Raw genomic sequence first — 15,199 nt, forward strand, 5'->3', positions numbered from 1 at the left:
AAAGCCCCAAATCCATGGGTAAGCTTTTGTGTTTCCATCGAAAACAACCACCGAAAACACCTGGGCATGAATCCGATGGGTTGTTTTCAATGAACATGCAGCCCTTATGAGCTCTCTACCAGTGCTACCGGATTCACATATGTTTGGTGGGTTTTCACTTGTTTCCAGTGAGGTGAATCCGGTGACACCCTAGACTGTCAAGGTTTGATAGTACCCATACCCTTTGGGGGTAACCCCTATGGGTCCCTTCCTACATTCCCGACACGCATTGTTGACGGTTACCTTTGTGCCTAGGACAGAGATGTGCATGTACTCCGAGGCCAGTAGTGAGTTGAACACCCGGTTGACACACTTGGAGACTTATTCAATCAAATACAACCAAGGTGAGGGATGGTTAACTTTTGTTTTCGGATTGTTTAATTATTTTAAAACTACTCACGTGTTAGGATTTTCACATGATTATTTAATTGCTTAAATGACTATGATGTTCATAACATGTTATATTATTGCATAGTATATTGTTGTTGGAATTGGAACTGATATGAGATGTATGTTGTGAGACGAAATCTGGTGTGGCCGAGGTGGTTCCGACACCGTGATTACCATATAGATGTTGCATTTATTATGTTGTGAGATGGAATCATGTGTGGCTGAGGTGGTTCCGGTACCGTGATTGACGTATGGTTGTTGCATTCATTCATTGATTATGTGCATTAGATTAGACGTAGTTGCAGATTACACTTTGTGGCCGATGATAATTCAAGTATCATATACTCCGGGACTGTATTTGGGAATGGATATGCTTTGTGGACAATGATAATTCTGGTGTTGCATAATCCATACTCAACTTCTTTATATGCTAGAATAGGTATATAGTCGTGGGTTACACTTTGTGGCAGATGGTATTTCGGTATCGTGTACCCCAGGACTATACATGGAAATGGACCCATTCGTGGCCAATGGTAATTCCAGTGTCGTGTGGTCCATACTAATTGTATAATTATGCAAGGCAAGTAGGATATTGTGGTTAGGTGACATTCCCAATGCTAGCAAGGGGTAAGGTGTTGGATAACCTAATGGTGGTATGTTCGATTAACCTTTCCGGAATGCCACACCCGCAGTATGATGTGATTTTTGCCAGAGGTGGGAACTAGTCTGATGTAGCCAATGGTAATTCCGGTGCCATGACTGCCAGGAGGGGGTTATCAGGGGTTTGCTAGGTGACGGGACCAACAGACTCCTAATCACAACCAGGGTTTGTATCGTTAGGATGCTAATGTGGGAGTGCCGGGCCCAGGGATACAGCCTGATGTGTCGTATTTATCAGACTTAGTTGTATTGTTAGGTAGTTTAATAAATAAATGGATCGCGTCATTCGCATCATGGACTATGTGTTTATTTTTGTACTCATGCCATCATGATTTACTTTATGTATGTGGATAGTTGTGCTTGATTGTGCATGAACCCCACCCTTTACTGAGCTAGTTGGAGCTCACCCCTCGCGGACATTGCTTTTTAGATGATGATGATGCAGGTACCATAGTACTGATGGGATGTGACTCTACCTCCGCATTGAGTACAGAGTGATAGACTGGTGGATGCCAAAAGCAGAAGAGCATAACCAGGATTGCTCATGCGACACCTGTGCTTATGTGGCACCTTGAGTGGTTGGGTGTCATTATTCAGATACCAAATTGTGAATGGTATTCTTTTTGGGCTTATTATTTATAAGTTGTGGATATTTGTTCATGAATAACTTGGTTATGATTATACAGTATCATTTATATGATTCCCCATTTTAAGTATGATTCTACTATGATATACTCTGATTTTATTGTAATTTATTGGGTTCTGTGTGTGAGATTGTGAATGTTAAGGTACTGCTATCAGAGATCCTGGTAGGTTGGTAAGACAAGTAAGCGTGTTACTCACACCATTGGTATTCCTAATGGTAAGTTAGGATTACTGTAATTGAGGTGTGACAGCTTGGTATTAGAGTGGCAATGCTCTGCCTTAACTCATAATCTTACTCAAACCTTGATTTGGGGATTAGGAATAAGAATAAAAATCTCAAAGGCAATAAATAATAGAATTACACAAGTAGGAGACAAGTTTAAGTGTTAAAGCCATTCACTGAATAAGGAACTTGAATACAAGAGCTTACATTAATTTTCTTAAAATAAATGACAGAAAGTAGGAAATCCCAACTAGCCTAAAAATCTAGGAATTCAAATGACATAAGCAAACGATAGAAAATAAAATGCAAACTAACAATTAGAACATCAGAACTATAAAAAAGCCGGTTGTGCCGCAAAACATAAAACGGGAAATCCTAAGACTATCGTGACAACATAAGTCACTACTGCTGATTCTACTCCTGGCCTTGAGCTTGGTTCTAATAAAGAATGGCAAGGTGGAAGATCATTGCCTGCATCTGTGTCTCAAGGGAGGCCACTCGATTGTCCAGAAAGCAGTAACTCCTATCCACACTCTCTAGTCGAGTATCCATCCTCCTCAGTAGGTTGGTGGTGGTATCTAGCCATCTAGGCAAGCCATCATGTCATTAATTCCATAGGGCCTCGAACCCCTAGTGCCACTGGATGAGGAGGCAACAGTAGTGCCCATAGTCTATGGGTTAGGTGGTGGAACCACCCCAGTAGGAGGCACATGTGGAGGGATAATAGGGTCGACACTCTATGACCCTCCTGGTCACCATCATGACCACCCCCATCACCACCTCCCGACTAACCCTCTACATCCATTGGTTGCTCTCCTACAGCTTCATCCTCGGCTACCTCATCCATATTGAGTTTCATCTTTTTCAAAGATTCTTGGTTGAAGTCCAAAACATCAACCCCCAGACTCTTTTTGTCCTCCAGCTCCACCCAAAAATACGTGAATACCTCGGTTAGGATCCGACCATAACAGAGGTTTCCGGCCCTATGCGCCCCCGCCCCAGCTTTTGTCACCATGGTACACATCAACAGATAGGGAAGATGGATTGACAGCCCCATATAGACACAATGCGTAATATAGGCTTGCAGGATAGATACCTTATCAAAGTGTCCGCTAGCAGGAAGGATATTCAGCTGAATGATCTGGCACACGACCTTTGGTGTAGCCCAATAGTTGGCAGTTAGGTGCCATCCAGAACCCTCCTTTGTGAGCATGTTGTCTAACTCTGCCTGGACGTCAAAGTTCTAGAACTAGTAAGATAGGGTTCTGGGAGGGCAATAAGCCAGTACCCCTACATTAGAGACCATCAGAATGTTGGCCAGCTCTGCCATGCCAAAGGAGATATTGACTCCCTTTACCCTCGAGGTGATCCTCATCCCCTCAGAACCATAGTTCTCATATCGCAGGTTACAATATAAGAGCCTCACAAGCCGTGGGTAGTACTTCATATTTGGCTTCAATATGCGGTACCACCCTATAACATTGAAACGTTGATGGATGCGGAATCGTCAAAAGTCCCTTACACACACATTCTTGCTCGGATCAACATTTCGATACTCAAAACTGTCCCAGCAATCCTGTTCCTCCACAGACCGGAACAATTGGTGATCGTATTGCTCCTCCACAGGAATAACTAGTTGCGGTTCGTCGACAACACGACGAGGATGAATACGACGACCAGACATGGTTGCAACAAAATGTTCCTAGGGTTTAAGAAGAAAAAAACCTAAGTTAGGAAGAATGACTAAAACCAAAGAGCAAAACTAGGTCAGAGAAGAAGAAGAACTCACCTTGGATGCGTGTTCTTCGGCAATCGGGCACAAAATCACAAGGAGAATATGGGGAATGGCTGGGTAGACCTTCCTTGGTCGTTTCTCCGCTTTCTCCAATTGATAGAATAGGGTTTGGTGTGAATATTGGCAAACCAGAGTGTAGGTATCATGGACCTCCATCGGGATTGCGATATGGTGCATAGCGCGTGTACACACGCTAGGGTTCGACCCTAATGAGATGAGATAGTATCCCCTGGTCATCAAATGCCAAGGGGGGGATATACGTTATGGGTAAAAGGGAGTCGCCACCTAGAACCGGGTCTAGGACCCATAAATGTCTCCCCCAATCAAGGGAGAGATTAATGACTCTGATGGATAAGGTTGGTTTGCACCAAGATTCTAGACAAGTGTCAAGTGACAGACTAGGAAGGTGTTAGGCACCCAGTCTGCCTGGCCCTAAGGCCGATCTCTTTTTGTTTGATCAAAATTTGTTTGTACCCTACTAACTAGTCCTAAATCTAGGTCACTGAAAACCCTAAACTAGGTATCTAAGCATGACATGTAAAAACCCTAAGCCAAGTGTCTAAATTATGCTAGCTAGGTTATGATGCAAATAATGAAATGATTACGCTAATTAAATAAGCCTAAACCTAGGATTAGTTTAGCAACTTATGAAACCCCCTAAATTAAACCTAGATGGATGATCAATGAATTTGTGAGATCCTAAATTGAATTAATTAAAATGATTAAACCCAATCCCTAGTAATTTGTGAAATAAATTATTGCAATCCTACTTAATCTAATTGGTAAAAATATTTTTAAATTAAATGGGGCCTAATTAAATTAGAAAAGTTAAATGGGCTAATTACATTAAATGGAAGCATTTTACTAGTCTACCTAATCTAGTTTAGGAAGATTAAACTGAACCTATGGTTTAATTAAATAAATTATGAAACCTAATTGCCCTAATTATGTTTATCTTGAGCTAATCCTAAAATAAATTAAGCTTTTTAACATCGAATCATCAAGTATAAAAAAAAGACATGTTAATAAACACGAAGCATGGCAAACATGATATTGGCTAACCTATCTAAATCTAATGATTATCAATATGGCAAGATATCCGAATCTAAATTAAATACACAATTAATTCTAAAGGGACACTCTATTTGAGATAAAAAGAAATGGACCGAAATGGGTTCATTTTTATCAACACGAAAACCCAAGTAACGCACCTAATGCTACGAGCCGGTTTGAGGGGGGGCTAGCCACGCCCGTACTGACCTAGACTATGGCACATAGACCCATTTGCTGATTCAAAACCCTAATTTAATAAAAATTAGTGAAACCCTATGGTTATCATATGATTCAAAAATAATGAGCAAAACCCAATCGGTTTCAGCCCTTGATCCTAAGGGGCTGGATTAGAGTGACCCTAGGACTCCATATGGAATCCCCTAAAAGTATTAATTAAAACACGGTGAAGGAAAAGGTGAAATAGGAGAAATATCACACAATGATAGGGGTTGGGGAGTATATTACAATTTGAATTACAAAAATAAATAAATAAATAAATAAAATAAAAAACTGGAATGAATAAAAAAAAGAAAATGAACACAAAAAAAAGAAAAATAAAAAAAAAAGAGATAGAAGAGAAGGAGATGGGGTTTCGGCCATAAACTTCTATACTGTCCTGATCGGAGAAGAAGGGGACACTGTGGGGGAGAAATCTACTTTCGGCCAAGGAAAAGAATGGAGGAGAAGGGATAAGAAGGGGATTGAGAGGACAGTAGCAGCCTCGGCACTATTGCACCTTCAACTAAAGAAGATGGAATCTCACTGAAGCTATTGCTGCTGCTGCCGAAGGCATCGATGGAGCTGGTGGTGCTGCGGCAGTCGGAGTTTCACCAAGAAATGGGTTGGAGAAAGACACACAGTGTTCGTCAGTCATAAAGAGTGTGATGACGGCGGCGGCTAGGTTCTTACAAAGAACAGAAGATGGAGGATAAGATGAGAAGAAGAAGAGAGGTGAATAGGTGGTTGTAGGTTCGTGGATATGGCAGCAAGTAACAGAAAAGAAAAAGAAAAAGGAGAGAAGAAGAAGAAGACACGAGAAGAAGAAAGGTGCGGCTGCAGGTTCGGTTGCAGCAGCAGGGAAGGAGAAGAGAAAGGAGGAGAATGGTGCGACTGCAGGTTCGGTTGCAGCAGCAAGGAAGAAGAAGAGAAAAAGAAGAAGAAGGAAGAGGAGGAGAAGGAGAAGGAGAAGGAGAAGGAGAAGAAGAAGAAGGAGAAGGAGAAGGAGAAGGAGAAGAAGAAGGAGGAGAAGAGGAAGGAGGAGAAGAAGAAGAAGGAAGAAGAAGAAGAAGAAGAAGAAGAAGAAGGAGAAGAAGGAGAAGTAGGAGAAGGAGGAGAAGGAGAAGAAGAAGAAGAAGAAGAAGAAGAAGAAGAAGAAGAAGAAGAAGAAGGAGGAGAAGAAGGAGAAGAAGGAGAAGAAGAAGGAGAAGGAGAAGGAGGAGAAGGAGAAGGAGAAGGAGAAGGAGAAGGGGAAGAAGAAGAAGAAGGAGAAGAAGAAGGAGGAGGAGGAGAAGGAGGAGGAGAAGGAGAAGGAGAAGGAGAAGGAGGAGGAGAAGGAGAAGAAGGAGGAGGAGAAGAAGAAGAAGAAGGAGAAGGAGAAGGAGAAGGAGAAGAAGGAGAAGGAGAAGGAGAAGGAGGAGAAGAAGGAGAAGGAGAAGAGGAGAAGAAGGAGAAGAAGAAGAAGAAGAAGGAGGAGAAGGAGAAGGAGGAGAAGGAGAAGAAGGAGAAGAAGAAGAAGAAGAATAAGAAGAAGAAGGAGGAGGAGGAGGAGGAGGAGTTGTGGGTTCGGTGGCTGCCGGTTAGTGGTTGCAGTAGCAGGGAAGAAAAAGAGAAGAAGAGAAGAAGAAGAAGAAGGGAAGGAGGAGAGAAGTTTTAGGTTCGGTGGCTGCCGGTTAGTGGTTGCAGCAGCAGGGAAGAAGAAAAGAAAAAGAAGAAGAAGAAGGAGGAGGAGTTGGAGGTTCGGTGGCTGCCGGTTAGTGGTTGCAGCAGCAGGGAAGAAAAAGAGAAGAAGAGAAGAAAAAGAAGGGAAGGAGGAGAGAAGTTGCAGGTTCGGTGGCCTCCGGTTAGTGGTTGTAGCAGCAGGGAAGAAGAAAAGAAAAAGAAGAAGAAGAAGAAGAAGACAAGGAGGAGAAGTTGCAGGTCCGGTGGCTGCCGGTTAGTGGTTGCAGCAGCATGGAGGAAAAGAGAAGAAGAGAAGAAGGAGAAGAGAGTGGAGAGGGGCGGCTGGAGAAGAAAGATGGAAGAGTGGAAGAAGAAGGATTAGGTTACATGTAGGATTCTGATCTAAGGGTCTAGATTAAAAGAACAAAAAAACAATTTAAAAAAAAAACTAAACCAAATCAAATCTACTTAAGTAAACATGTTAAAAAAAAAAACAATTAAACCTAATTAATCTAAAAGAATCAATTAAACCTAAATACCTTTAATTGGACTGGAATAAATCAATTCACATCTAATAAACCGTATTGAACCAAACTGAAACTAATTAAACATAATTAATTTGAATAAAACAATTATTAATAAATTAGAAACTAAGCTATTAAATTAGATAAACTAGTTCTAAATTGCAATTAGGAGAAGAAAAATACCTTAAACCCGGCTTTAATCAAGAAACAAGGGGAGATAACCCTTGTGCTTCAAGCCCAAAATCGAATTGAACCGGACTAGGTCTCCCGGCTCAAAGAAGGATTACACATTCAAAATTTTATACTTGGAGGGATTATTTATTTAGAGAGAGAGAATTAGCAAAAACCTTCATGGGGCCATATTCCTTCTCCCAAATTTTTCCCTCTTTTCTTAGAAGAGAGGAAGGGCTATTCTTATAACCTTGAGACTTGGGACAATTCTCTCTTATTTCCGATGTGGGACTAAAAAACTAGAGAGAATTGTCCAAAAAGGCTTGGTGGCACTCTTTGGTTGCTCGGAATGGAATTTGATACCGAACTTTTCAAACCGCTTGTCAGAATTTGACGTGTAATATGTCGTTAGAAAGCTTAATCCCAGCACTATCCAATGATGTAAGACACGATTGTAGTCTCGACCAGAAACCTTTAGAGAAAGCGGGCGTTGATTTGCATAGTTCTCGCATCAAAGTGTAATGTCCGACTTAAGGGGACAAACAACAATAATCCACAACATCAAATTCTAATTTTTGAAAATATTTTCTATTGAAAGTTTATAGGAAAAAAATGGTCATTTTCTACTCTAAATTTGAAAATCCAACATGTAATCCTTCATATTTCATCATTTGGTGGAGGTGCAAATGCAAATGCAAAACGAGCGATAAGACCAAAGGTAGGAAATGTCGATCGATAACACATGCGAAATCAGGTAGCGTGTGGATGCTACTATGATTAAAAACCTACCATGGTTGGTCAATATAGAGGTAATGCCCAAACTGTGTGACACCAAAAATTCAAGTTTCTAGCCGCGTGGCTGTCAACCTTGGGATTCTCTACAGGGGATGATCATCCTCGCACAGCGGTGCTTAGCTGGGATCAACAACGGTGCTGGGTTGTGATCCTAAGGATTCTCAAAAAGTTGGTGTGGATAGTCCTCGCGCAACGGTGCTCAGCTGGGATCGATAGCAGTGCTTAGTTATGATCCTAAGGATTTTCAAAAAGTTGGTGTGGATAGTCCTCGTGCAGTGGTGCTCAACTGGGATCGATAGCAATGCTCAGCTATGATCCTAACCATTCTCAAAAAGTTGGTGCGGATAGTCTGTATTGGCAGTCGTGTAAGACTATGAACCTTGAGATTCTCTACAGGGGATGATCATCCTCGCACAGCGGTGCTCAGTTGGGATCAACAACGGTGCTCGGTTGTGATCCTAAGGATTCTCAAAAAGTTGGTGCGGATAGTCCTTATTGGCAGTCGGAAGACTATAAACCTTGGGATTCTCTGCAAGGGATGATCATCCTCGCATAGTGATGCTCAGCTGGGATCAACAACAGTGCTCGGTTGTGATCCTAAGGATTCTCAAAAAGTTGGTGTGGATAGTCCTTGCGCAGCGGTGCTCAGCTGGGATCGATAGCGGTGCTCAGCTATGATCCTAAGGATTCTCGACAAATTGGTGCAGATAGTCCTCCTTGGCAGTCGTGCACGACTATGAACCTTGGGATTCTCTATAGGGGATGATCATCCTCGCACAATGGTGCTCAGTTGGGATCAACAACGGTGCTCGGTTGTGATCCTGAGGATTCTTACGAAATTGGTGCCAACGATGTGTTTGGTTGTGCACCTACATTGGAATTAGCAAAGGAAAACTTGGGAGATTCTGAATCTCAAATACCTGAATAAGGACATGAAGCTTAGCAAAGTTAGCAACAAACAACTGCATTGAATTTAAGAGATCGCAATGGTGTTCGAGATGCCATCACATGCCGAATCCACGAGAGGTTTAGATCCGAAAGCCAAGGGGCTTGGAAAGAGCACCATCATATGAAGGTTAGTGGTTAGTAAAAACACACAAAGCCCATATGCTCATGAAGGAGAATGTTGTTAGTAGATTGATCATCATAAAGGACAAAGTCTTTTCATTGAAAGGAAAAGAAATGGCGCCACGGCTACTACAAGTTTTGAAAAGCAGGAAGGTGGGGAATGACTCCTCAGTAAACACTGCCCAGACCAAAAGATCTTCAATTTAACAACCTTAACCTAGGCAAGCCAAATGGTTCCACGAGGCTGCAATGGAATTCACCAAACCTTCTGTTAAAGCCTCTGTGATAGGTGTGGTACCCACATCCCCTAGAGCACCCTGAGCCTAGAGCACCCTGAGGTAAACCGAATTAACGCATGAAGCGAGCCGGTATGTAGGAGGTATGGGATATGCCTAACAACCTGACATAGTCACAGCTAGAAGTGTGTAAAACAGGGTTCCGAACTGACCACCAATGGACTTCCCACCTGATGCTTCGCTCCGTGAGGGCTCCCAGTCACTCAGGCCAATTTGTTGCATAATGGTAGTTAAAGGTCTGAATTCGCTTGAAATACTAAAATGGTTCCAAATGAGCTGTAACCAAAGGTTGGACCAACTGAAGGCGCTCGACTAACCATACCTGGAGGAGGGCGAAGCACCCATTAAAGTCACTGGTGCAAAAATTTCGACGACCGGTCATAATATCAAGTCCTCTCAAAGTCTCTGCCAAAACAGTAGGGATAATGTCGCAACCTTGTCTCAACTACCGGATGACGTTGATGATAATGGGTAAGCCTCCACACTTAAGGGAATGTAATAAATAATGAGCGATCATGCAGAAAAGGAAAGCATTCCTTCGATGCACCCTAAAGTTTTCAGTATTTGATCGAAGTGGGGCAAACTCCTGGATAACAACATAAAGATTGATTCGATCACTTGCCATGAATCGCCTCGCCTCTTTAGCACTCCAACCGAAAAATTCTCGAATTTCTATTGAGCTAACGGGTTACAGTGTTGGGTGAAAAACATCTCCCCGATGATTGTAAACAAGACAAGCTCAAAATTCTTCCAGAGTAGGGAAAATTTCCACAGTTCCGAATCGAAAAACATGAAGTTCTCGGATCCAGAAACGAGATGCCTCATGTATTAAAGCACGACATGGACTGATGCGCTGGAGCTGAAAGAGTGCATAAAGGTGCACTTCTTCAAGGACTTCAGGGTCATCGTCCCTCATTGGTACCATCCATCGGCGGAAAGCAACATCCATGATAATAATGGGAGCAAAAAAACACAACTCGGATTTCCTGGGTACATCATAAAATGTAAGTTAAGGAAAGGACCAACTTACAGGAAAATATCATATGACACATCCACCAAAAGTATACTGATTTTTTTTTTCGCTTGTCATTTGCAAAAGCAAAGAACCCTTTGAGCCAATTTAGAAAATGTAAGATTGGTCTCTCAGATGACCGCGATCATGTCTGGGCCCAAATCCTAAACTAAAACAGATGTTAAGACAGACATACCGAAGGAAACTATCCCGATGGTTCTGCCACGGGTAAAGTAAGGATACTACTTTGGATAGCGACCTCACGAGAAGGATCACGCTGACTAAAGAAAAAGTTAAGCTAAAAGAGGGGCTATTGAAAACTCTTGGGAACTGTCGAATAGGAGAACGGTAGATGGAGTCTTCGAGCCAGATCAAGACAATTATTTTCAAGGATGACGAGTTCACGAGAGAAATCACGTCAATCAAAATAGTCGTTTTGAAAAAAGGACTAAAGATGAAAACTCTTTGGAATCCGCCAAATTTGAGAGACGGTGGAAAGAGTTCTTAGTCGGACTCGATCACCTCCTGATGATAAGAGTAGCGAGAAACCATTTGTCTGAAAGGGGAAAGGGATAGCTAAAAATGGAAAATTAGGTCAAACCCGCTATGAGGTGTGGCGGAAATTGACCAAGCTTGATTTTGACTTTCAAGCTGCCTACGTATCCTAAAAATCTAGGAATCAGATTGAGCGTAGTTTATGCCTCAAAGGCAGTTTTCCTTCATTGCATTCCCCCCCCCCTTTTTTTTTTTTTGAATGCAGAGGCTAAACATAATACTTTTTTAGCTGATCTAAGTTGGTTGAAATAACCTAGAGGGGGGGTGAATAGGTTATACTAGTGAAATTTTAACTCTTTTCGATGTATAGAACACAAGTGTGATTGTAATTTAAAACAATGCGGAATAAAAAAAATAGGCACAATCACACAACACAAGATTTATAGTGGTTCGACTCAATCCGAGTCTAGTCCACTCCCTACAAGAATCCTCTTGTAAGGTATTCCACTAGTTCTCCCTTTCAGTACAGTAGGTAGGGAAGAAAACCTTTACAATCTTTTTCACGGATAAGAGTATCCTTACAAATCTCCTTTTCAGGCAGAGAGACGCCTTCGCAATCTCTTTTAGAGGTAGAGAGAGACCTTTCTCTTTTTAGGATAAGAGTATCCTTACAATCCTAAGTACAGTCTAGAATTGTAAAAAAAAAACAGAAAATAAGGAATAGTGGAATAAGAGGAATACCTCAAGTATGGTGCAAATGAGAGTGAATAATAAATGATGAGTGATGCACCTTATGTAAAGTCCTCTCTTACGGCTTTGACTTGCACAGGAGAGAGTAGAGAACTTTAATTAAGACTGAAGCCTCTTCTTTGGGATTTGTGTAACAGAATAACTCAAGTAGAATAAACTTCTCTAATTCTTGCAATAATGCTCTTTAAGCTCTTTCTTAATGAATAATTAATTAAGAGTGATTAGGGTATTTATAGGTGAACTTAGTGAAGCATTTTAGGTAGGGAATCAAGCTCTAACGGACATATTCTGGGTATACCGGTCGACCGCCATTAGTAGCCGGTCGACCGCTAAGAGCCGTTGTAGGCAAAAAAATAGCCGTTGGAGTACTTCCAGACAGGCACCGGTCGACCGGGACTTTCAGCCGGTCGACCGCCTATGGTCTCGGACAGGTCCGGTCGACCGGAGCTTCCAGTCGGTCGATCGCCTATAGTCTCGGTTGGTTCCGGTCGACCGGGGCTTCCAGCCGGTCGACCGTCAACATGACATGCTCTGTCATACTGACCAGTCACCAGTGTTTTGACTATAACTTTTTGGTCCGACCTTGGATTGATTTGAGATCAGTTGTGTTGGACTCACAACTCAATTTCCTACAACTTCTATGAAGGTTTCATCTCCTGATACTAAATTTAAGATTCCCTAAATACCCTTGAGTTAGGTTACTCTGTGTTCCACACCACTTAGAAATTTTCCATACCTACTCAAGCATGCTCTATGATCATTCTAATATGATGCAATGCACATGCATGAGGTGAGTGCATATAAGTATTTGGAAATTACAAATTACATTAAAAATAACTAATCTATCCTAGTGGTCTTCTTCTTCACTTGAATCTTCCATTCTTTAGCCCTTCATCTTCTTTCCTTCTTGTTTGTTGTTTCATGTCTTTAAGCTTAGCTTCATGTCTTGATTCGACCTTTGATCTTCTAAGAGTTTCTTCAAGCTAATCACACTTTAACAATCAAGTTAAAGATGTATGTTTGTTTGTTAACACCAAAACATGGCAAGGAGTGTGAACATGTTTCCCAACAATCTCCCCCTTTTTGGTGATGACAAACAAACATAGACAATGAAACCAAATACAAGAAATAATTTGACTATCTCTGTGTAAAGATCAATAGATAATGAAATGCAGAGCCAGAAAGGAAACAAGGATAGATAAAGTCATTTTCATAAACAGTTTAAAGATAATATTATCATTGTCATTATCATTCTGATACCAATTGTCATTGTCAGAAGTTATCTTCTCCCCCTTTTGTCAACAGCAAAAAGGTAATCAAACCGAAAAAAAAAATACTCCCCCTGAGTATGTGCCACATAGAAGAAGTAGCATAAGTTCAACTTTCCATAAATGTCAAAGTATATAATAAAAAGCGACTGAAACAAACATAAAATTTGCAAGAAGAAAACATAAGTTCTAATTTGCTGCATCCTCATCCTCCATGTCCGTCTCGTCATTGTCTTCTGCATCATCCTCAGTGTCTTCTTCGTTGCGGAGGAGCTTGAGAATCTCATTCTGCTTTCTTTCCATTTTTTCCAACTGAGCAAGGATGATATTTCCAACTTTCTGAAGATCAGCAACAGTTGCATAGGCTGAGGTCTCATCACTGCCTGGTTGTTGTGGCTGGCAGGGTCCAGCAGTAGCCTTTTTGGAGTGTGTGGACTGTTGGGGAAGAAGATGCATCTTTCGAATGGTGGAAATATTGATCTCTTGGGGAAAGGGATCAAATGATTCACCAGAAAAATCTACTTGAAAGTGGTCCATGATTTGGCAAATCATCCGTCCATAGGGTAGATTTCCCTTTTGAAGTCTATCACCATGGGTAATCATTGTTTTGAGCAGGATGTAAGGAAGGTTGATGGGTACACTTTTGCAAACACAGTAGGTAAGATAGGCATGAAATGGGGAGACTTCATCTCTATGACCACTCTTTGGGAGAATGTTATAAGAGATGATAAGATTGACAATCCTCCCTATATCCGTAAGTTCTTTAGCATTAATTTTGTGTGTATTAGCATATTCCTTCATAATGCTAGAATACACACAGTCAACATCCATGAATTGTTCTATGTAGGTCTTGGATTGGTAGTACTTGAGGTCCCCTACCACAGAAATATCTAGGATTTCTCCTAAAATTAGGATGTCGAGGTCTATTGGAACGCCCTTAACATAGGAATGGACCATAAGGATGTCACCTTCACCAGAGAAGGTAAGATTGCAAAAGAACATTTTGACTAAATGGGGATAACAATGGGAGTCAAGTTTGAGAATGTTACCCCATCCCAAAGCATCAAAAAGTTCTTTGATGTCATACCTGGATAAAGAGTCGGTATCGATGGTCCTACCTTGCTCTATGTTGCGAGAGATGTAGAGATCCCATGATTCTTGAGCAATGGTGGAGGAGAACCATGGATCTTTGTCAGTGGCCTTCCTTTTTCCTTTATGAGCCACGGTTTTCTTACCTCTATTTGGGCGGTGAGAGTCCATGATGATTAGAGGGGTAAGAGAGAAAGAGATGCAAGGGTTTTGGGAGATGAATAGGAATGAATCTCAAGAGGAATGAAGTTCTAGGTTAGGGTTTTGGACCAAATAGGATTCCAAAGTTGTGGAAAAAATGGGTTAAAAAGTTGATTTTAAAGAGTTAAGAATCGAATTTTCGGCGGCGTCGGTCGACCGGTATATTGTGGCGGTCGACCGGTCTCCCTTTCGGTTAGAGGCGGTCGACCGGAAGTCCTTGGCGGTCGACCGTAAAACCATTCGGTCAGTGGCGGTCGACCGGTATACAGGGGCGGTCGACCGGTTGATTCTAAAAAAACTTTATTGCAGTGGAAAGGATTTTTCAAGTCCGGGCTTTTGGAAAGAATTTTCAAAAAGGAATGTTTATTTAACCAAACGGGTTACAAATGCCAAGTTCCTTCCTTAGGAAACTAAAACGCTCTTCACCAAGAGGTTTAGTAAATATATCTGCGAGTTGTTTATCAGTTTCAATGAATTCTAGAGAGACATCACCATTTTGAATGGTGTCTCGTAGAAAGTGGTGTCGAATATCAATGTGCTTTGCCCTTGAGTGTAGAATGGGATTTTTACTCAAGTTTATGGCGCTGGTGTTATCGCACATGATTGGGCAAGATTCGAAACGCACTCCAAAGTCCTGGAGAGTTTGTTTCATCCAAAGGATTTGAGCACAACATCTACCAGCTGCAACATATTCAGCTTCTGTGGTAGATAAAGCAACGGAGTTTTGTTTCTTGCTAAACCAAGAGACAAGGCAAGAGCCGAGAAAGTGACAAGTACCACTGGTACTTTTTCTGTCAATATGGCAACCTGCAAAATCAGCATCTGAAAAGCTGACCAAGTCAAGGGG

This window comes from Macadamia integrifolia, unplaced genomic scaffold (genome assembly GCF_013358625.1).
Source record: "Macadamia integrifolia cultivar HAES 741 unplaced genomic scaffold, SCU_Mint_v3 scaffold571, whole genome shotgun sequence".
Lineage (NCBI taxonomy): Eukaryota > Viridiplantae > Streptophyta > Magnoliopsida > Proteales > Proteaceae > Macadamia > Macadamia integrifolia.